The sequence below is a fragment of the Pinus tabuliformis genome, chromosome 4_2, assembly GCF_031772625.1.
Source record: "Pinus tabuliformis cultivar Carrire ecotype Pingquan chromosome 4_2, CPIR1, whole genome shotgun sequence".
NCBI classification, from domain to species: Eukaryota; Viridiplantae; Streptophyta; class Pinopsida; order Pinales; family Pinaceae; genus Pinus; species Pinus tabuliformis.
In genome coordinates, this window is record NC_142304.1 from 560,052,944 (window position 1) to 560,076,643 (window position 23,700).

Sequence of the window (23,700 nt, forward strand, 5' to 3'; positions counted from 1 at the left end):
CCAGATAGACCCTCACCTTCCAGATAGACCCTTACCTTGTGCTTCAGGATTCTTTCTGGAAAATATGCAAAGATGCAAACAATGTACTAGTCTGAAACAAAGACAACAACTGGGGTAGTATTCATAAAGACATCCTCTTTGCATTTACATAACCAAAAGGATCATGTTTGAACATAAAAGGAGATTAGTGTGATTATAACTAGTGTTTGAACATAGGAGGAAATTATAGGAGACTTAGATTGTGATTGTAATCCTCAGTTTTACAACGTAGTTAAAATGAAAAACATGATACCTTATTATTGAACTTGTGAGAATATATGTAGCCTCGAACCAACCTCACTAACTTTCTGGATGAAAGAGACAAACAACCAACCAGGAAATTATCAAAAATTTGTCTTTTTACAAATGATTGGGACAACTTACAAATATCATAGATCCATTTTTGGATCAGTGTGATCGTGATCCTTAGTTTTACAGCGCAGTTAAAATGAAAAACAACATACCGCATTATTGATCTCTCAGTGAGGAAGAAGAAATAGAATGAGAGTTAAAATAGAGTGAGCACTGAATGAGGACACCAACTAACAGAATATGATCCCTCGGGCGTCTCACAATCCTCCAAATTCTTGCAGTTGCCATTGCATGTCACACAGGGAAACAAGGATAGCCCTCCACAGGTCTCACTCATGGATTTCTTAATGGAAGCCTGATGTTTTATTTCTCCCTAAGGCTTCCCTTGGTCTTCAAGACTTTGAATGAGCTCTGAATTATTTATACTTTCCCATGTGTGCACCAATTCATCTTTCAAATCTCGGCTAGTACTGGTCTTCTGTGACCCAGTCATCGTTGCTTAATCTTGCTGGAGCTTGTAGTGCAAAATGTTGAGCTCAGGTCAATTACACTTAGGGCCAAGTAACTGGAAATTATCGATTATCTTCTGGCATTCCTTTTTTCTCAGAGGACTCTGTTGATGGATTTTGTCATAATCCCTGAGGTTTAAACTATTGAACTCCTTGACATATGAATAGAAGGCGCAGGCAGAAAACAGGAGATAGAATTCGTTCACCGTACCCTCTTCGATAGTGATACCAGGAAGCAAATCACAATGCAATATCAATACCCGTTGCGAAGAAAGACTCGGAGTTTTTGTTCTTATCCTTTACCAACCCAATTCCAGGGGAAGTTACGGTGGTTGGCCTAGAAACCAATATTTTGTTTAGTTATTTTATTTTGAGAAGCAGTATCGTATACCATATTGAGGTGGAATACACATCAGTAGGGTTTAGGGAGTTGGTTAGGTAGTTAAAAGAGTGTAAATGAAGGAGGAAATGGATCTCATGGCTTAAAATATTTCAATCGTCTAACATTTGATCCAATGGTAGAGATAGGGACATAGTGGTAGTTGGCGTAAATATATCATTCTTATTTGTCTCACATTTCTATTATCTAGGAGGTTGATTGGGTCTAGATTTTTGGTTGAGAGATTCCCTCCAACTAGTAGTCCTACATTTGTGTGAATTTAATGATTTTATGTGCAAGTTAGTTTCTCTACCTTGGGACAACACATCCTATATTTTTGTGTAACACCAACATAGATCCATCTTAAGAATGGATCTAACATGAGCCTAGAGGGATCAAATTTATTCAAGTGCAAACTTATTTTAGATTGCTAAAAACAATGTGTAATTTTTCACTCTTTAAATTGTATTTTTGAATTGTATAGAGATTACATAATTTGCACATTGAGTCATTTTATCAACCCACATTAATATATATATATATATATATATATATATATATATATATATATATATATATATATATATATAGTTTTTTAAGTATATGTCAATATTGATTCATATTAAATTATTTTATTTTTTATTCTATACAGGGTACAATATTTTCTTTTAGCATTTTTTTATATATAAATATATATATGAAAATTGATAACTCTTAGGATATTTTTGAAAAGTATAAGGTTTAAATATCTTACTCACTTATTTTTTGAAATTATATTAGATCATATAAGAAACTAATTAAATATGCATCGCATTTTATTTTCTTTTTTATTTAGAGAACATTTTATTTTAATTTTAAGAGAGACATATGTCAATTTCAAATTGAGAACAAGATACTTACAAACCACTTTCACACTCACTATAATATAAACCTCTTAGATCAATCATTTTATCAATGATAAGTGTAATTAAAAATGATAAGTGCAATGAAAAATGCATTGTTTGCGGTTTGTAATTCTGTTGAATATTGTAAGTGAAGACCTAAAAGCATAGGAAAATTATTCTTGTATGATGATGTTTTTGTGTGCCCATCAATTTGTTAATTTCATGTGGAGCTAATTCAAGACGAATTGAGTTTGAAGGCGTGTTGTTGATGCTATGCCACATATTACTTTTATCTGGGCTAATCTCCACAGATTTATAGATCCACGTCAACTAGCGAACATGATTCATGTCATGTGATATCTTCCTGTAAGAGAAGCATCTAACTTAGACATGCAAGTCATTTGAAGATGTTGAAATCTAAGCGTCACACTTAGTGTCGTGTGGCATGAAGCATTGAGCTTTGAGCCACTTCGCATTTTGAGTACTTGTTCTACAGATGACAACAAAATTTTGCAAGGTCATGTGGTGGTGTTTCACACCCGTAAGCTGCTCAATTGATTAATAAATTTGATTCATCATATTTTTGAATATGGAGGGGCTCTTTAATTCTTTAATGGAGGGGTGATTAAAGGACTTTGAAAAGGGAGTTAAAGAGTGCTTGAAATTGCTGGGAGGCAAGCAGATGGAGGCTGTCGATGCGCCTCGATCGGATGTGGAATGGCTCAGGCTGGTCTGCCACTTGATTTGAGGTGCAAACAAACACGAGTTGCTGCATCGTCACAAGCGGGGCTGGATTATTTCCTATCGGTTTGCCGTTGTGTTGGTCGAGGAATGAAGCATGCATCCTTGTGGCGAGATATGTGCACTTGTGCACTTGTGTTGTTGGTTGGTGGGCTTGAAACGACTCTCGGAAATGGATATCTCGGCTCTTTTTACGATGAAGAATGTAGCGAAATGCGATACTTAGTGTGAATTGCAAAATCTTGTTGTGACCTCAGCTAAGGCAAGAACACTCGCTGAGTTTAAGCATATAATTAAGTAGAGGAAAAGAAACTTACAAGGATTCCCCTAGTAGTGGTGAGCGAATCGGGAAGAGCCCAACATGAAAATTGGGCGGCAGCATCGCCTGAATTGGATCCTGTAGAAGCGTCCTCAGCGGCGAACCTGGGCCAAGTCCCTTGGAAAGGTGCGCCTGAGAGGGTGAATGCTGGCAGCATGATAGCTTGAGTCCAAGTTGTGTATTGGGGCGTGCAAGGATCGGAGGCATGGACACGGAGGCATTGGTGATTATGGCGATTTTAAATTTGAAAAAATGTGCCACATAATTTCATGATTAAAGAAATGCCAAAGTCCATTTAAAATTTCATGATTTCGAATTCCTTCCTGTTCTTATATTTCCCTTCAATGATTTATAATTAAGAAAAAAACTTATTTCACAATTTCGAATTCCATGGCAAAGTTTTTTAATTAAAGAAAAAAGGAAGGGCTCTTTAATTAAAAGGGGCGATTTTTTTAAAATGAAAGAACTTAAGTAATCCTTTTAGAAAGGAAAACGGAAAGGGGCGATTGAAAAAGAGGAGCTTTTTATTTGAATATGGAGGGGCTCTTTAATTCTTTAATGGAGGGGCGATTGTTTTTTTTAAAAGAAGGAATTGAAGTGATTTAGGCTCAGTTTTGTTTGGATCCAGTATTTGCAGTTGTTTTGAAGATCCGAGGTTGTTTTCTTTTTTAAATTGTTGGGCTTGAAGTTTTTAATTCGTTCAAAATGAATAATCAGTTAGTTGAAGCTTACCTGAATGAAAACAAGAAGTTGGATGGATCCAATTACTTTGGTTGGAAATTCAAATTTTAGACCCTGCTTGAGGGACACAATGCATGGACGATTGTGAACAATTATGAGGTGAAGCCAAACCTCATTGCAAGAGGAACAATAGAAACAATCCAAAACTAGGACAAGCGGGAGATTAAGGCAAGAATGCTCCTGAAATTTTTAGTCAAAGATTGCATTATTCCCCATATCCATGATTGCAAGACTTCACCAGACATCTGGAAGATGCTAGAGGATCTCTATGAGGTCAAGAACACCAATCGGTTGCTATTCTTGAAGAGAAAGATTCTCTCCATCAACAAGGAAGATAATGAGACAGTTGTAGCATTCATTTCGTGGATCAAGGAGCTAAAGAACAAGCTGGGTGATATTGGCAAAGTTATATCAGATACAGATTTGGTCACGATTACCAAGAATGGTATGATTGACGAGTATCAGATGTTCATAATTGGCTTGAATGTAAGAGGAAAAACTGCCATATTTGAAGAATTGGTAGGGATCCTCATGCAAGAGGAGGAAAGGCGACTGACTCATAAACCTCAGAGTTCAGATCTGGCCTTAATGGTGAAGAAGAAGCCCTTCAGAGGAAAGCCAAATGCAACACAGAAGAGCAGCGCAGCCCCACAGAGAAAGATGCCCTCACCTCAAGGTACGTCTTTCAATAGAAATGAATCTACCACCAAATGTTTTTATTGTGGTATAACTAGGCATATAGCTAGATATTGCATGAAAAAGAAGTTTGATGAAGGTCAGAAGAGACATAAGAAGCATGCAGGTCATTTTTCTAATGAGGAATAGAGTGAGAACATCAGACTGTTCATATCTGACTCTGCACTTTCGACTAAGGAGGATGAAGCAGATACATGGTTTGTCAAATCAGGTGCATCCATCCACATGATAGGGAACATACAGTGGTTTGAAGACTTCAAAGAAAATAGCAGTGGAGCAAACATCTATCTTGTCAATGATATATTGTACCAAATCAAAGGCTATGGTAATATTCCTATCATTTTGCCTAATGGAAATATTAGACATATCCATAATGTGATGTATGTGCCAGGGATAAAAAAAATCTGATATCTCTCTCTACTATGACTGCATCATTTTTATGATCTGGAGGTATATAGTTTTTATTTGGAGTTATATTTATTTATCTCCCTCTTTGTTTAGGTTTATAGTCAATTTTTTTTTATATTACTGGATCTATAACTTTCATTTCTACCTATTCTATTTGCTTCGTGACTATGTGCGATATGGGAAAACCAAGAATAGAAAGAAAACATTTTTGTCATGTGTATGCTCTTTTCTGCTGTGCCTTAGTGTGATCTCTGAAAATCAGAAACATTGAGGAAAATATTTAGTTTTCGGCCAAATCTAACTTTTAGCCATAAGGCTTGGATTATTTTTTCTTGTTCGTTTTGGGTTATGGCTATTTTGGTTTTCTCAAGTAAGTACACACTCCTAAGTTTCAGTGAGCAAGAAAAAAACCCCTTTCCTCCTTTCCAAAAATTACTAATCTTTTAAACTAGCTCACTTGATCCAAAGTTATTTTATGAGAATAGAAGTCTTGGGTTGAAGTAGTTTTTTTGTTGAGTTACTTTTCCAAAAACACATGTATCTTATGTTTTAAAGTTACTTTATGTAAAAGTGTTCTTACCCATTATAAAAAGTAAGTCACTTATAATTCTAAAGTTACTTTATCTTTTATTTAAGTTACAATTTATTGCATGGTTCATAAAGTACCATTGTAAAAGTGACTCTCACTTATTTATGAAAGTGGGTCACATAAAATAATGTTTTTTTTTAAAAGTGAGCTAATTAGATTAAGTTTGGAAAGGGGGAGATATTTTTTTAAACATAACATTATCATTCACTTCCCAACATTCACGTATTTCATCAGCATCTTTAACAACTTTTCTTCCAAAAACCATAACTTCATCCGAAAGTCATTTTTAGAGCCATTTTTTTTAATTGGCCTAATTTTTCGAGATATTTCGATTGAATCACTTAGTTTCAGCATATTCATTTTCAATTTCTTTTAAAATGGAAATTCCATGTCTAGTTATTCTTGACAAAGCCAACTACTTCCAATGGCTACCCTACATTGTGGATTTACTTAGAAGAAAAGGTCTTTATAGAATAGCCTAAGGCCAAGAGTCTAAACCTAAAGATTAAGATAAACAAGCCAAATGGGAAAATAAGAAATATCAATCACGTGGGTTGATAGGGATGTCTATTTCTCCAGACCTTAGATTCCATATTGCAGCAATTGATAACCCCGATGAAGCAATGAAATAGCTCAATAATGTTTTTGGAATTAAAAATGAAATTAGATCCCATCAACTCAAAAATGAGTTTTGAAGAGAGATTCCATACAGGCTCGTAGAGTATTGTAATTAATGGAAAAAACCTGTGAGCAATTTTTGAAACCGACGTTTCAGAATAGCTAGGTGAGTCCATCATCAGGGTAATGAGATCTGTATTTTGAGAAGAGAGAGTCAAGAAGATGTGAACCTATTAATAGAAGGAAGAAATATGAGATTGGATAGGATTCTGGCTCTTGACATTCTCATCTTCTCAAAATTAAGAGCATTGTTCTGCATGTCCCTTCCATGGTAGGACTTAATGGTGTTGAAGAGAGATTCCATACAGGCTCGTAGAGTATTGTAATTAATGGAAAAAACCTGTGAGCAATTTTTGAAGCCGACGTTTCGGACTAGCTAGGTGAGTCCATCATCAGGGTAATGAGATCTGTATTTTGAGAAGAGAGAGTCAAGAAACGAACCTATTAATAATGAGTTGCTTACATGAGACCCCCATAATTTTTCTTCCATTGAATATTTTTTGTCCAAGTTCACGACGCTTGGACTTCTCTTGGAAGGTGTTAAGGTTAAGAAAGAATATGGTAGCCTTATCTATTCCATTCTTACTAAGTTCGGACCAACCTACTCTGTGTTTATTTCCATCTTCCATTCTACTAGAGAAGCTTTTATTTGTCAAGGACAAGCCTACAAGGCCCTCTCTTTTAATGCCTTTTTTGATATGTTAATAAGAGAACAAGAAAAACTTTTACATCTTGGTCTTCTTAATACTAGAAACTCTTCAAAGAAAGTGTTAGCATCCCAACAACAACCAAATTCAAAGAATCCTAAGAAACAACATCCTAATAAGAATGATGCTAAAATAGACAAGGGTCCTAAGCAATTTCAGTCTCAAAATGAAAAATCAATTAAACAAAATGATAAGGAAAATAAAAACAAAGCAAAGAAGATTGATAGACATTGCAACTTTTGTAATCGTGATGGTCACTTAGAATCCAAATGCTTTAATAAGATGGAAGCCTTGGAAGCAGTCATGAAGAAGCATAACATCCATTTGGAGCACTCTTCAACTTCAACTTCATCTTTAGGAATAACACTTTCTTCATGTGGTTGTCAAGCATCTCGGTTTGGTTATGCACTAAATGTATCTTCTTCTTCTCATTCTCATGAGTGGCTCATTGATTCTGGAGCTTCTTATCACATGGCCAAAAACAAAACCATGTTTTCTTCTTTAAATGATTGTAACACCAAAAGTATCTATGTTGGTGATGATAGATCTCCTAGTGTTGTAGGGACTAGAACTATTTATCTAGACAATGGTCAATTTAATGATGTATTATGTGTTCCTACCTTGTCCTGGAACATTCTATCTGTATATCAGATAAGTCATTTAGGTGAAGGTAAAACCGTTGAATTTTCACCTCATGATGTTGTAATTAAGGACCTAATAGATCCTAAATGGAGTTTAGATAATGGCATTGTTGATGATTCTACAAGGTTGTATAAGTTTAACAAATTTGGGTCATCAACTCTTCCCTCGGTATTTGTTGGGCATAATGATGAAGTGAGGAAACTTTGGAATGAGCAATTTGGTCACTTAAACTATCGCTCTGTTCAAAATCTATGTAAAGAAAATATGGTGACAGGTCTTCCTATGGTATCTTGCAGAGATGGTATTTGTTTTGGATGTGTACTTGGAAAACATCATTGGGATAGTTTAAGAAAACGTGCCTCTTGGCACACCTCAGCCCCTTTATAACTTGTGCATAGTGATTTATGTGATCTGCGTCCAGTTGTTTCATTCTCTGGCTACATGTATTTCTTAGCTTTCATTGATGATTTCTGCAGATGCACTTGGGAATACTTCTTAAAACTCAAGAGTGAAGTCTTTAACATGTTCTCGACCTTTAAGGGATAAGAACAATAGGCCAAGTTGGGAGAATTCAACCTCATTTATGCCAAACAACCTCTAGCTCACCGGTGTGGACGCTTTTAGATCATGAAGCTTCTCATCCTTTTTGGGAAAACTACCTTTTTGGGGATCATCACGGGTATACAAGGGAATAGAGCGATGTGATTGTGGTTCAAGAGTGATGCAACAAGCTACCATCATGGTTTTTAACCTCATAAGAGCGATGAATCTCAAAATCAGGGTTTTAGAGCTATTTCTTTAGTGGAAAGCTCAAGGCATTTTCCAATCAATGTTCTATGGAGGATATGAGTTGCATATCTAAATAAGTAAACTACATGATGGTCATGTTTTGGGCACTTCAGGGTATGTCACGGGGAAGTGCAGGAGGTGTGACAAAATACTGTGTAACAAATTCCCCCTAAAGCATGAAGGAAGAACATGGAGTGATGACTGAGATGCTTTACGAGCTTTTGCAAGGACAAGGACACACACTGTCAGGAGACATGAAAATCAAGGATGCATATACATATACATATCTTAGATCAAGACATGATTCCACGGCATGGGCGCAGCCATTCGGATGATGAAGACTATATGAAAAGATCCATGGTATGGGTGGAGCCATCCAGATAACAAGGATCATCGTGAATATAAAGTCCCACAGTATGGTCACAGCCATTCATATAGTAGAAACATATGTACAATCATGAACAACATATAACTCCATGTAACCTGAGTCATATTAGACAAGACTCAGGGTCTTGCGAACCATCCTGGACCGATCAAAGTAGAAATTCTAACATGCAAATGAATGTGGCGCAGTCAAACATGCTAGAAAACCACTTGATTACCGACCATTGATGTATACCGTTAACAGGCACAAGAGGAACCACCCATAATGACAATGGCTTTCAAGGTACAACAATACGATCCATGAATGTGATAATGAAGCTGAAGTTGAGCCCTTGTGGAATCATCAGATTGAAGGACAATGATGAAAAAACTGTCGTCAGATGTGAAGAACTTGCCATTAAGGTATGTAAGCTCTAAGGTTTTGAAAGAGAGTTTATAAGTCATCTTCCTAGATAATGAGCTGAGGTCGACAGGAAGTGACCCATCAAATGAGGGTCATAACGATTCTCTCACCATCGACACGAAACAAGGAATAAAGTGGAATGAAATGAGTAAGATCCAAGACTGTAGCAATGACTCAAACGGTGTATAGGTAAATAAGTGCAGATTGGACTTCTCTTGAACATATTGGTGACACGACTCCAGATTGTGGTAGCATTAGACTCAACATAGGACCAAGGGTAATAATGACGAATTGTAATAGTCATATGAGAGCTAAAATGGATAACTGAAACCCGGAAGGACAAGTGACTGAGCGAGGGTATCCTAAACGCAACACAAGATGCAGAAGAGTGTCATGTTCAAGAACGACATGCTGCGTATACAAAGGATGTTTCATCTTCATTTTTCCCCCACTATTTCTAGTGAGTACCTCTTTATTTTTACATAAGCTTGAAGAGGATACCATATGATTATCTTAAAAGTTCATCCTTCAGATGAATCCATCCTAGTAAGTTTTACGAGCCCTAGGAAGGATAAACTCGATCTCATCATGGTGACGAGTATTTCGTCATTTAATATTTAACAAGTCCGATGGAAGAGTAACTCGGTGTCTTTTTCATATTTAGAGAGTTTGAAAAAGAGACTGAAAAAGAAAACTTCATCAGGTACCTTTTCGTAATTTGTCTCTCGAATCCAAAGAGGTAGAAAACAATATTCGAGAGAATGTCCTAGCAATGTTCGACTAAAGTGTTCCTTTTTCGTACAATAGTCTATCTCACTCCGGAAAAGGGTTAAACTTATATTGACTACATGTCAATTCGTTTACAGTAACATGTTCGAAATGAGAAGTACTCAGCAATCTTTTCATATTTCTAGAGTCTGAAAAGAGCTAAAAGAGGACTCCACCTCGAGGAACGAGTGGTATGAGAGGATAGTAAATAGTTCCGGTCATGATGGAACTACTCAAAACTTGTAATGGTCAAGAGGCTAGCTAACAAGACCACTCATCGCAGATATTCTTCAGGCATAGGAAAAACAACCAAGTGAAAGCATATGATCGGCCAAAGAGATGGTGATGATGGAATGAAAGAAACAAGGCTCATATAAGAAAAATAAACTGATAAAAACAACAATCACGAGATGTAAAGCGAGAATGCTTTCATTTTTACACAAACTTGAAATGGAGACAAACTATGCTTGGATTTGGTTTCATTTCTACACAAGCTTGAAATGGAAATAAACTGTGCTTGAATTTGGTTTCATTTTTACACAACCTTGAAACAAAGATAAAGTATGCTTGAGATAAGTTTGCATGCCTCTAGCATAATGCCTCAATTCACTTATGAGATCAAGTGAAACACTTAACTAGGATTTTACGAGATCTAATCGAAGACTCAAATTTGAAGGGGATTTGTTTCATTTTTTAACGAGCTTGACACAAGAGAAGAACCATGCTCATGACACCTTATTTCATTTTTCAACGAGGTTGACATAGTAAAAGAACTATCCTCATATCCCTTGTTTCATTTTTTAAGGAGCTTGACACAAGACAAGGAACTCTGCTCCAACCTGTGTTTCATTTTTTAAGGAGATTGACACAAGATAACGAACTTTTCTCCAAGGTCCTTGTTTCCTTTTTTAATGAGCTTGACACAAGACAAGGAACTTTGCTACAAGGTCATTGTTTAATTTTTTAATGAGCTTGACACAACACAAGGAACTCTGCTCTATGGCCCTTTTATCACAACCTAAAAGAGGCCATGGCTTCCAAGAGTTTCTCATCACATGGGAGAATAACAATATGGAAGGGATACATGTCCAGGGATCCAAATGAAAAATCAGGCTCCAATGCCCCTAGTACATGATGATCTACATCACCTACTAGATCATCAGTAAATACGAGCATGGAATAGCTAGCCACATAATCAACCTGTGACGCGGGTGATACCACTTGCACATAAGAACCATTTAGCGATGATGGTTGAGTGGGAGTTTATTTAGGACCAATGCATGTAAGTTTATCAATGATCACAATGCTTCCTTCATGTGGGAAACACATCACTTGAAAGAGGGAAGAAACAAGAGCTCCCATGACGTATAGATAGTCACGGCCAAGGAGTAGATTAAAATATAAAGGGCCTTAGTCAACCATCACATCTATATAGACTGCCTTTCCTCCCAAAGTAATAGGTAACTTAGGAAGGATCCCTAATAGTTGACTGTTTCCTCTGTTAAAAGCTAATAGATTCTGGGTGATGGGGACAAGCTGGGGAGAACCTAAAGCTTTCTATGCAGTTCAGGACAAGATGCTAGCAAATGCACCCTCATCTATAATCGTGCTAGGTATGGCCAGATGGTAGGCATGTATTGTAATATGGAAAGGCACATAAGACAGAAGAAGATATCCCACCAGTTGACTCCAAACAAAAGAATTGACTAAATTACTTTGATGGGAGGTGGTAAGAACGAAGGAACTGCCCTCTTGGTCTATGAGAGTAGGAGAACTACTCTCATGCACCTTGGGAATGAGAGGATTTCCCTCCAGTTCATTAGAAACTGAAGAAACCAGAAAAACCTGAGCAGTATGAGGTTCACTCTCTACCGAAAAGGTACGATTAACTGAAGGTGGAGCCAGTTCTACCATTTTCTGAACCAATGGTTTGTCGAGAACAGACTCACAAGACTTGCTTTCAGAGAGAGTGGGGTTGAACAAAGATGAATTTTGATCAACCAGTAAATAAACTAATGAAGGATCAAGGGAAAGATTTTGATACCCAGTTAGAATAAAAGGTTGAGAAGCAGTAAGGTTTTCCAACTCTTTGGAAGCTTCATTCATTAAAGGAAAAATGTGAATGGGATGATCACCTTCACATAGCTTACAGGGAAATTTGTGTTTTCCCTTTTTCCCATGGGATTTATTGTTACTAGTTGAGGGTTTGTCGCCGTTATGATCTCTAGAGGCTGATGAAAATGGTCGATGTGAACCTGTGGACCACACTTCTAAGACCTTGGGAATACCAGGACGATTCCGAAGGAGGTGGTCACCCTTACATAACATGCAAGGGAATTTTACTTTCCAGGGCTGATTGGAATATGTTTTTACATCAGTTGCATCCGTAGCAATGATTGTTTGGTTTCCCCCTTGCTTATGTTGCTTCTTCTTCTTCTTCTTCTTAACTTCCCAGTTACTAGAATCCATATTTTCACTAGGAGAAGAAGAAGAGCGAGGTGAAGAAACAAGCGAAGAAGGCGAGGGGTCAACTTTAGGATCAACATGAGGTTGATGTTGTTTAGGTTGATGAGAACTTGGTTGAAAAGCAGTTTTGACACTGGGAACCACTGACTTAGAAAATAACCAAACTGGTAGACCAATGGTCAATCCAAGAAGGGATAACGTCGCCATATAGGGAGCACTAGTGTTTCCAAAAGAAGGAAAAGGACTAGCACTCCCATCAGAGGGGTTTCCTTGACTGGTAGATTCAGAAAATGTTGCCATTGGTATCAACCTAAGATCTACTAAGGAGAATTTCGATAGGAAGGATATTGTTCCACAGTCAATTAATTTTAAAATTTGAAATAAAAACTTTACCTTTTCATGTTTTAAGAGTCGAGAAAAGGATGAAAAGGTGACTCTAGTCGCTTTCGTTGGTTTAGTGAGCTTGAAAGGACAAGTGCTTGATGATCTTTTCCAATGTCAGGAGTCAGAAAAAATCGAAATGACTACTCAGATAACTCTAGGCAAAAGGAGTACCAAGTAACTGTGAACTGCAATATACACCTGAGAAAATAAATTTACCAAGGACTTGACATACGTGTAGGTAATCTCCCCGAATTCTATGTTTTGTGTATCACGTTTACAGGGCAGCAGAATCGGCTTCCTATCGATAAAGGTTTGAAACCTATAAGGGTCTTCCTTTATATACGTGATCGTACGGGGAGCACAAGTCCATGCTAGTGTTGTCTAATGCAAGAGCGAATGACAACTGCTATGTTTTAAAGATGTCGGAACACGTCTTTAGCCTCGAACACTAAGCATGAAGCGTTAATGTTTCAAATGCTCCTTATATTAATTGATAGATTTTAAATTTGATCTTGAAATTATGTTTCAGTTTTGAGGCACAAAACGATGTCACCTAAACACCTATGATGCAACTATATGAGAAAAGGAAAACTTTCAAACTAGACTAATCAAGGGAAGATATTTCAATCAATAATGCATCAAACAAAACACATCATGCAAAATTCCTTCCACTAAATCTCACTTCCGTCTTCCAAATGCAAAATGTGAAAACGAAATCTAATCTTTCATTTCACTAAATGCAATGCCAAAAGTAAAAATGATCTTGACTTCTAACTATCCTAAATGCAACTTTTTCGAAAGTAAAATGGTTTTACTTTACAAATATGCACTTAGATTAATTATGCTTTTCTTTCCATTTTGAATGATTTGATGCACCTAATATAGTTTTTAGCTTTCAATCACTGAAAAATGTGATCTATTCTCAATGATGAATCTCAAAAAATAACTTTTCAATGCAACTAATCTAATGCATTTTCACGAAAAGTAAATTTCAAAATACAAGCTAAAACAAATGCAAAATGATGTTTTCAATGATTTCCACAGAAAACAACTCAATCAATCAACAAAACAAGTATCTCAATGACACCAACAAGAAGCAAGTGATGACTAATTGACTAGAAACCTTAGAACTCAATCAGATTTCACTTCAAAGCCAATGAGACAAATTTTGCAAATTAATCAAGACAATCAATCAAAAACACCATAGATACTTTGGAAAATCACTGATAGAGGAAACAAAGACTAAAAAAAAGAAGAAAAACCCTATTTTCTATTATACTCTGGGATCATCGCGCCTGCCATAGGAAAAACAATAATCATCGTCACTATAATCAAAAAATCCACGATGCCATCGCGACTATGAGAGGTAAATCCTCGATGGGTGAGAAAAATAAAGAAAAAATAAGAAACCTTCAACACTAGACAAAAATCAATGTTCTCAAGCAATCACCATCAAGTGAAAATAGTTACGGAAAAGAAAACAAGCTAGAAAACGGACGGTTGGTAAAACTCATCACAAGAACAAGGTGAAGGATTGAATGGAAAGGATCATAAGCTTCCCCAGTGGAGTTGCCATTTTGTTGACAAGGTTAATCCTGTCTACGGACATAGACGATCCCTCTAGCCCAGTGAGTGGGTCTAGCAATTGAAGTGAACATCAACTAGACATCTTCCTAGGTTATAATTTAAAAGAAGAACGAAAGAGATGACCTACCTCATTCTGATGCTATTCTGATTTCCTTTGTTGAGGGCCTTGAACCGCTTGTGTCACAGACTTGTTCCTGCTTCTCTCAGTGTTTATGTACCTGCACAAGTGATCAAGAGACAACAAAGCATGCCAAAACCAATAGCAAATCCAATAACAACCTACTTAACTGATCAAGTAATGTCAAGCTAAATAATACATGAACATATATATTTTGGGAAGATGAACCAACAATTGTATATTATTGGGAAATAAATGGAAGCTTACAACCAAAGCCTTGATGTTGAAAGGCTCTCCTTGAGTGGTAATCCAAGTCCAAGCCAACAGCTCTCCAAGCACTCCTTCTCCAAGTCAAATGAATAGCCTTAGGCACAATCTCAACATAAGGGTGCAAAAAGACATAGACCAACCATTTGGGAATGGGAGAGGATGAATTTATAGGTTGGGAAAGGGAGTTAGAACCTCTCCAAATATAGGAATAGGTCTTCATCTCAGGGAGGTAGGTCATAGGGATAAGACCAAGAGGCGAAGTTGGGAGAATTCGACCTCATCTATGCCAAACAAGCTCCAACTCGTCATTGTGGAAGCTTCTAGATCACGAAGCTTCTCATCATTTTTGGGAAAAATGCCTTTTTGGGGATCATCACGATTATACAAGGGAATATAGCGATGCCATCACGGGTGAAGCGTGATGCAAGAAGTGACCATCATTGTTTTCTCATCTGAGCGATGAGTCTCAAAATCAAGGTTTTAGAGCTATTTCTTCAGGTGAAAGCCCAAGGCATTTTCCAATCAATGTTCTAGGAAGGATATGAGTTGCATATCTAAATAAGTACATTGCATGATGGTCATGTTTCGGGCACTTCAGGGTGTGTCACAGGGAAGTGCAGGAGGTGTGACAAAATATTATGTAACAGGCTAGATTAGATGATTTTCACACCTAACCTATTGCTTTATTAACCTCAAATTAGGGGAATCTAAGTCATCGAAATCACTAGCCAATTATATCTCCGGCCACACTAACCCTTAGCATAACATGATTTTTATTTCCATAAAATTTTAAACCAGTGATCTTTACACCACACTATGCCTTAACACAACATCTTATCACTATTTATTTTACACCCATAAACTTTTTTATTTTTAAAATTTAATTTAAAAATATTTAAATACGGCTTAAACTTTCCATTTATATATATTTTTCCTTCCCTGTGGAGATTTCAAGATTTCTAACTTGACAGATAATTATACTTTCACGGGAATTTTAGAATTTCTATTTTAAATAAACTTCAGAAAACTGTAATAAAAACTGAGCGTTGGCTATACACCACTATGAATAACCAGACTTAAAAGTTAACCCGATTTAAAAACTAGGGTTGAGAATCTCTGATACCATATCAAAATTATACCGGTTATTCATTTTAAATGAACAAGATACCATGAATATGAATGATGCACGTTATCTGATAAACATAAAAGAATATAACGTGAACAAAGCGGTAATACATGACTGAATGTGAAAGTCACTGTTCCAGGGTTTGGCAGCAAGAAAAGGAAAAAAAAACTAATAATTATCATACTCGTAGGAATTGAATTATATTATGGTACAAATTAAAATAGATTTATGAAAATTAAGGTATATGCATGTAAATTGAATTAAATAATTCAGTGGCAGTCACTGCAACTTTCGTGAGAGCGATTTTGATAGGTTAAAAACAAAAGCAGTGACGCTATGCAAGTGAAATAGATGACTGCGTAGTATTTTATTTATTTATGAAGAAAAGTAGATACCCCGGACAGAGCACACCATCGAACAATCTAGCAATATAGCTACAGAGATTAGACTTTCTAGCGCAGCTGAGGGAATAGTTAGGGTTTTATTTAAATAGAGATATTAGATGGATGGGTATTGCGCAGTGAAATAGAATTATTGATACTAGAAGCTGTACTGCTCGTAGCGAATGAAACAGTCAGTGAGTTGAACCTGACTACCGATGGCACTGTTGCAAATTCCCTCAATGCCGAGGCTGAGGTCAAGCAGGCAGGCCGCGCAATCGGAGTGAGAGAGTCCCCTTGCGCGTAGGCAGGGCGTGAGCCTGCACTCGACGACTTGTAGTTGTAAGCGTTCAAGGGCGTGTTTTGCTCCAGATCTATGGAAAAAGGACTTCCGCTTAGGATAATCTCCGTGTCACACACATACCACATTAAGTCTGTATTCAGACTCGGCTTGCCTGCGACCCTGCCCACGACCACGACTAGTACCATTACACATAATAAAAGGCCAAATGATCCCATCGCCTTGCCTGCCTAAGATGAAATAATCTCACGTCTAATAAGCCCTTCAAATGGCAAACGTTACTGGGATGCTTATAAATCTGCGGTCTGCGTTGGGTGCCTCCATTTTATAGCCCTCGCGGCAGATGATGAGGCGAAGGATGATGTTGGATCATGTCACGCGTTGTCAGCCGAGAGAAACAAACAACATTTGGTGGACTGTCCTGATTGGAAGGGGATGCGCTATATGCTTCGAGTATTACCTTTAAATAATTTATACGATCTTCATATTCCATTAGTAGCATATGTTTCTGTCAAACATACCAATTCACACATATGCCAATTCACACATAAAGCTATACAATTTATGTATTATATACGTGTAGAGCGAGTACATGCAAAAGTCAAGTGCATATGGCTATGGCTGCCAAAAACGAAATAGTCTCACGAAATATTAAACATTTTATAGCAGGGAGTATTCGTTAAATTCTATAACATTCTTGGAAGTCAGATAATTACAGTTCTTTTTGGGTGGTGTGAGTTTATGAAAAAAATTATGATAACAAGTTATGTGTATGATTGGTCTGCCATTAGGAAACTAGAAAGTCACACTGACTTAGTATGCTTTAAATGAAAGGGTAATATAGGCGGCTACATGGTTATATTTTAATATAATTATGTTTGACTTTCTTAAATTTAATATTTCTAATATGTATAGCCATGCTCAAAAAGAGGTTGAATATTTCAACTATATTTATAGAATCAACTAACATCATAACTAATTATTCAAGAAACTATCAAACTCAATAGTTATATGTGCATTGTTTTTATTTCTTAAACCTATACTCTAAATTTAAATTCACAATGCTATGGACAATTTTGTCACTTTGATGTCTCACTTCTTTATTTGGCATTGGTTTTCATCCAATCAAAGAAGAATTTCATGTTGCTTCTACATTTCCACGAAACATATACCCACGATGGTTTTTATTTGGAAATAAATATCCACAACCAACACATACTTAGTATTTATAGTTCTTTTATTTCTCATATTTGGTAATGGCTTTGGCACTTGTGCAAGAACTTCTTTGTTGTTAATGAAATTACATTAAATATGAGTTTTATCTTTAGTGTTCCCAATTTCCCCTTGCATTGTGGATGGATTGTGGAGGGAGTTGTCGTATGGTAAATACCGATAAGGGTCATGACTTCTTTTCCACTCTAGACATGAAGAGTCCCCACACATCCTTTCTTCATCTAGACCAATTTCCTCTTATTCTCTCTTCATTGAAAATGATGCTAACATGGTTTATCCATAGGCACCAAGGGAATGTTGATAGCTATGAATAAAAATGAGGGATTGAAATGAACATCATGATTGTTATGGAGATGGAATACTGTGAACTTATCAGAACAAACTTTTGTATACCACTATTAACAATGGAAGATTCCCATCCAAAGAGGACCACCACCATGAGATTTGAAGCGCCCCACTATCAGAGGATATGCCCATGACTTTAACCAGGTGATGCTCTGGTATAGACATTTCTCATAATTAAAGGACATTAAATTCCTTCTTCCTTCTAGAAACTTCGGCATAAAAAGCATGAGCGCATGTTATTTCCTTCCTTCCATTTTAGCATCGAGATTTTTAACCTGTAGATATCAATTGTTATAACACCATGGACCAATACCATAATGTATTAATACTAAATTCCCAAGAAACAATAACTCATTCCTATATATATATAAAATAAAAAATCATAACTACCTTTGATATAAATGTAAACCCTATATAATTATGATTTAGCTCCTAGATATTTTCAATCTCTTTTACAAGCTAAACATATATATCGACATAATAATAAAATTATATTTTCATTCAGTTCAATATTACAATCCATGTATCTGGACACAAAACTTGGTCCATCTTAATTATTTTAGAAGATCAACTCAACTTTAGACTCCAAAATAGCTATACAATCATTACAAAAATTTTAATAATAAAATTCCATATTAACTATATAAATAAATTGTTAATTTAAAGTTTAGTTGATATTATTGCTAATAACTTAATTATTTTCTCATACTATTTATGTAATTTGAGCGATGATATCATATTTATTTAAAATAATTATTCTTATATTAAATTTCATCTTTTCAAAATGTATTTATATTATTTTATTATTATTATTATTGATATGTAATTTTTTTTTTCTACATAAGACTATTTCTATTAACAAAGTAAAGGTAAATTTACAGCATGACCGAAGTCAATAACTCTGCACCGGTAGGAGGTAGAACTATCCAAAAAACATATGTAAAAACTGTCTATTTTTAGGACCCACGCAGGGGACCGAGCTGAGATACATATAATAGTGCAAAATTACCCAAAAAACTAAGAAACACCAGAGAACCCAAAAACTATTTTCCTTACAATCATGCCCAGTGGTGAAGGGCGCACTGCAAGAAGAAGAGGCTTGGGTGGAGCTAGTCATCAGGAGTCTCTTCTATGATACGACACCAACCAATATCTGGCAAATCCCCTGATTGTGCCGCGTTCTGAATAGAGGGACCCGGGTCAACCATCATCTCATCCTGAGCTCTGCATGTCTGTTCATTTGTTGCCTGCCGAGGAGCATTTTCGACATTCAACTGGAGGGAAGAAGAAGGAGCCGAGGTTGCCCCCGAGCCCCCAGGCTGAGTCCTTGTATCTTTGGGTGGCTTTCTTCATGAAATACCACTGTGAAATAAGGAGTAATCCTGGGTCTGTTCAGAGTGCTATCAAAGGTGAAGATGGCAAAACCAGAGGTGGGGACAGACCCGTGGTGAGAACTGGTGGCGTGGGATCTTCCTCTCTTGCTCCGGGTTGAAGGGCGACGCCCCGCTGACAATTCACTGGAAGACGAACTGGTTGGTGCTCGCCTCGGCTGGCCTCTACGGCAGCCCATCCTTGGTTGCAAACGAGGCATCTGGAATATAGCAACTGCAGAGGTCCAGGTATGCGGCACCAGAGCACTAACCAGCTGGTGGCAGCAGCGTTGTCTTCTAATCGAACCACCTTTGCTGAGCTTAAACCCGTCCTCTTGGAGAGCCAAACTTAGCTCAGAGAAATCCCTGCCTGTACCAGAAACCAGTGACCAGAAAAGGAGATGAATCACTAAGATATGGAAATGAAAGCAACAACACAGAATGCCGAAAAGAAACGCGAAGAGGAGCAGTATTTGCTTCGCCGAGAGCGCCGAGCCAAGCGACAGAGGAACCCGAGTCCCCTCAGGCGACCTGAAGTCCGAAGCGAGACCGGAGGCGAGCGAGACGAGCAAATAAAACAGTAATGTTGCTGCCTCCCCAGACCTCCCCTGACCTTATCATTCTTTGTCATGCCTCGGGAGGCTCCTCCCATTACTTCCGCATTGATGGATCTCGCCTTCTGATGCAGGCTGGTGCGTGCGGAGGTATAAACCATAACTCTGAACCTGATGTGTGAGCCGAACCGTCTGGATTGAAGTCCCATATGTAGATCTTTGCAGTCATGCCATGAACCAGATGCCGTATCATTTTTTATCTTCTTGTACTGGTCGGGCAGGTGGCGATCTGCCTCGCCCCAGCCCTGTCCCATCATTTTAATGTCCATCACAAGCACCCGGATCTGGGATATTATTGATATGTAATTATAAATATTATATAAATTTTCAAATTAATAAAATAAAAAAATAATATTAATTTAACTTTAAAAATATTTAATAATAACAGAAAAAAATTATAATCTAATAATAAATAATATAAAAAACTTTAACGTATTTCTCAAAAATACCTTTAACAAAAAAAAATTGTAATCAAACTATAAATTTTAACTATAATAAATTCAAACTATAAATTTTAACTATGGTAACACTTTTTAGTCTACTATTTTCCACAATTTCGAATCTAATATTATGCACAATGTATTACAATTAATAGTTGCAATGTACTAGAATCAATAGAGTAAGTAGGAGTCATGTTTATCACCTATTACACATATATGTGATAATATGATTTAATGCTTCAAAAGGTCAATACAAACTATGAGTGTGTAAGAGATCGTGTATATATATATATATATATATATATATATATATATATATATATAATATAAATTTATTTTTTCCTTTTATAATATATTATATATTTGTTAAGTTAATATTATTATATATATAATTATATTTGATAATATTTGTAAAATATTATAGATTTGTTATCTTAAAATTATTATATATATATATATAATTATATTTAATAATATTTGTAAATATAAATTTTTTATATATTTAATTAACAATGTAATATTTTATAGCAAAGAAAAATGTAATCAAATAATAAGTTCATTTTATTATTTATGAATTATTGACATTTTATCCTATCAAATGGGATAATAAAAAGGTTATAATATTCAAAACCTTATTAAATAGTTGTTATAGTTATTGATAATATGTCATGTTAGTGATAATTGTGATCCTATGTTTATATTAAGCAATATGTTTTATTTTCACATACAAATATTCCAAAATGTACAACTCTTTACATTTAATTTTGATGGTTACAATTTAATTCTAAATCTATTATCACTCCTCAAATTGTTTGCAACATGTTGAAAATGTTGGACTTGCTAACATTCAAGGGGGTTTCCCCAATAGAGAGTCCCAATTTGACCTCACACCATTCGAGATAGGAGCTCCATCTGGAATACGACGTGACTTCCGTCTACTTAAAGATATGCCTTGGCTTTATGCTGTTAGCAAGAGAGAGAATCACATATGTGCCTTCGAAAAACAAGCTAGTGTGCATGGTGAATGTTCAATTGTAGGTGCATCAAGGTTCTTCTACTATAGGGGGAAAAGAGAGAGATCCTCTAAGAGAGATGTAATAGTACCACCCTAATAAAGATACATGCAAAAAAGAGTGATCTGTTTAAACTTCTAGTGGAATAATCCATCAAGACAGGATGATCATTATAACCATTACATCACATTCTCAACAAGATAAGCACTGAAATAACCAAAATAGTTCAACTACCCTAGTACTGCTAAGAGAAAAAATGAACCATAAACGTTCACAAAATAGTCTTACAAATGTTCATAATCCATGTATGAAAACATGCTCGCCATCAAGCTTTAAATATTAGGTAAAAGTCCCAAGATGCATAGATACAAAAAGCATCACTACTTCAATAGTGGAGCATTAGAGCCACTACTTGCCCCCCAAAAGTACTAACTTATCTCTCTTATGCCTTATGGGAGAAGCCAAGGTTAAAATTCCTTTACATGAGAAATAATGATCTATTTATAGCTTAAGGAGTGACATTTCATATCCTCATGACTCTTGACTTTTGAACTACAGTTGACCTTTGGACTTCTACAGCCTTTGAAGTTCCAAATGACTTTTGGAATTACATGTGAATTTTGGTGTTAGATTTCCTTTGGACTTATGTGATTCTTGAGTGCACTTGTGACTCTTTAAATTCTACTCGTTTGTCTTATACAAGGATTACACTCATACATTTTATCTTCCACATCATCATATGATGAAACTTGACACGTCACTATCTTAAATGATTGGGTTTAACAGTGACTGATGACATGGAATTTGTTTAGTAGTGACATGGTTGCCACTGTGTCTGATATTGGTGCTTCCACCCTCCGAAGGGTCTTCAATCTTGGAGTCTTCATCATGCTTTAATCATCAAGTTTTAGCCATGTTATTGGATCTTCTTGTGCTTCCTTTTTTCATCCTATTTAACTAATATTCTTTATGTGTGCTTGCCATAAGGTCCCTATATTACATGTTTCTACAATAACTCATGACGAGCAACTATTAGTTTAAAACACTCCTAATCTACCATGTTTTATGCATATTATTTTGTTCGTGCCCTTTTGGTGTGCTTAAAATGGTCAATGGAGATTTAGGGTGTAAGGGCGCAGTTTGAAACATTGAAGGATGAAGGAGGAGGAGCTAAGAGGCTTCGTCATTTTCTCATGTGCCCTAAGGAAGAAGGAAATAAAAGTAGGATACATGTCGCAAATTCAAAGGAAAAAGGGGAAAGCTTCAAGCCTCCTAAGTGCAATATGCACCAATGGGAAAGAGGGAGGGTGTAGCGTGCACTCTCGAAGGTGGAAGGTTGAGGTTTCATGCCTTTGGGATGCACTCATTCGCCTAAGAGTCCTCGGGAAGGGTGAAGAGTGCACTCGTGAAGGCTAAAGGTTAAGGAATCATGCCTTCATGGTGCGACCATTCACTCAAGTCATTTTAGGAGGGCGTATGGTGCATCAGGGAAGTTTGAAGGCTTGAGCTTCGGGTCTTCAGGATGTGCTAGTTCGTTCAAGGAGGTCACACTTCTTTGAGTCAAATGAGTGTGCTCAAGGAAGACTTAGTCACTTTTTGAGGGCACAATTCAGAATAGGGAAGGGGCTTCGTGCTTTTAGAGTGTGCCCAACTCTATGGGAGGGCAGATGCACTTCTAAATAGTGAAGGGTGACCCATCAAGGCTTCGAGGTGCACTCATGAACTCTTCGCCTTAATATGCTCATTTTGCAACAAAAAATTGTCTAAGCCTCGATGATTGGTCAAGGGATCAGCAAGATGAGTTCTAAACATAAAACTTGTGTGACACATACTAACTCATTAAGAAAACTTAGAAAAGGTTTATCAACAATGAATACACATCAAAATGCCACTTTATGCACATTTCCCAAGTACAAACGGTGAAGCGTGTGTGACTGTGACACCAAAGTGTCGTTTTGCAACAAGAAAGGTGATGTGACCATAAAATGCATATAAGGATATTCAAATCAATGCGGCGACACTTAGGAACACTCAAGAACACTCAAAACATATGAAACAACACAAA

General features: G+C 36.5%; 1 pseudogene; it reads left to right on the top strand.

The window, feature by feature from the left end:
- Positions 1-3,025: 3,025 nt before the first annotated feature.
- On the top strand, positions 3,026-3,149 carry LOC149170492 (5.8S ribosomal RNA; annotated as a pseudogene; the record flags this gene model as incomplete).
- Between the last annotated feature and the right edge of the window lie 20,551 nt (positions 3,150-23,700).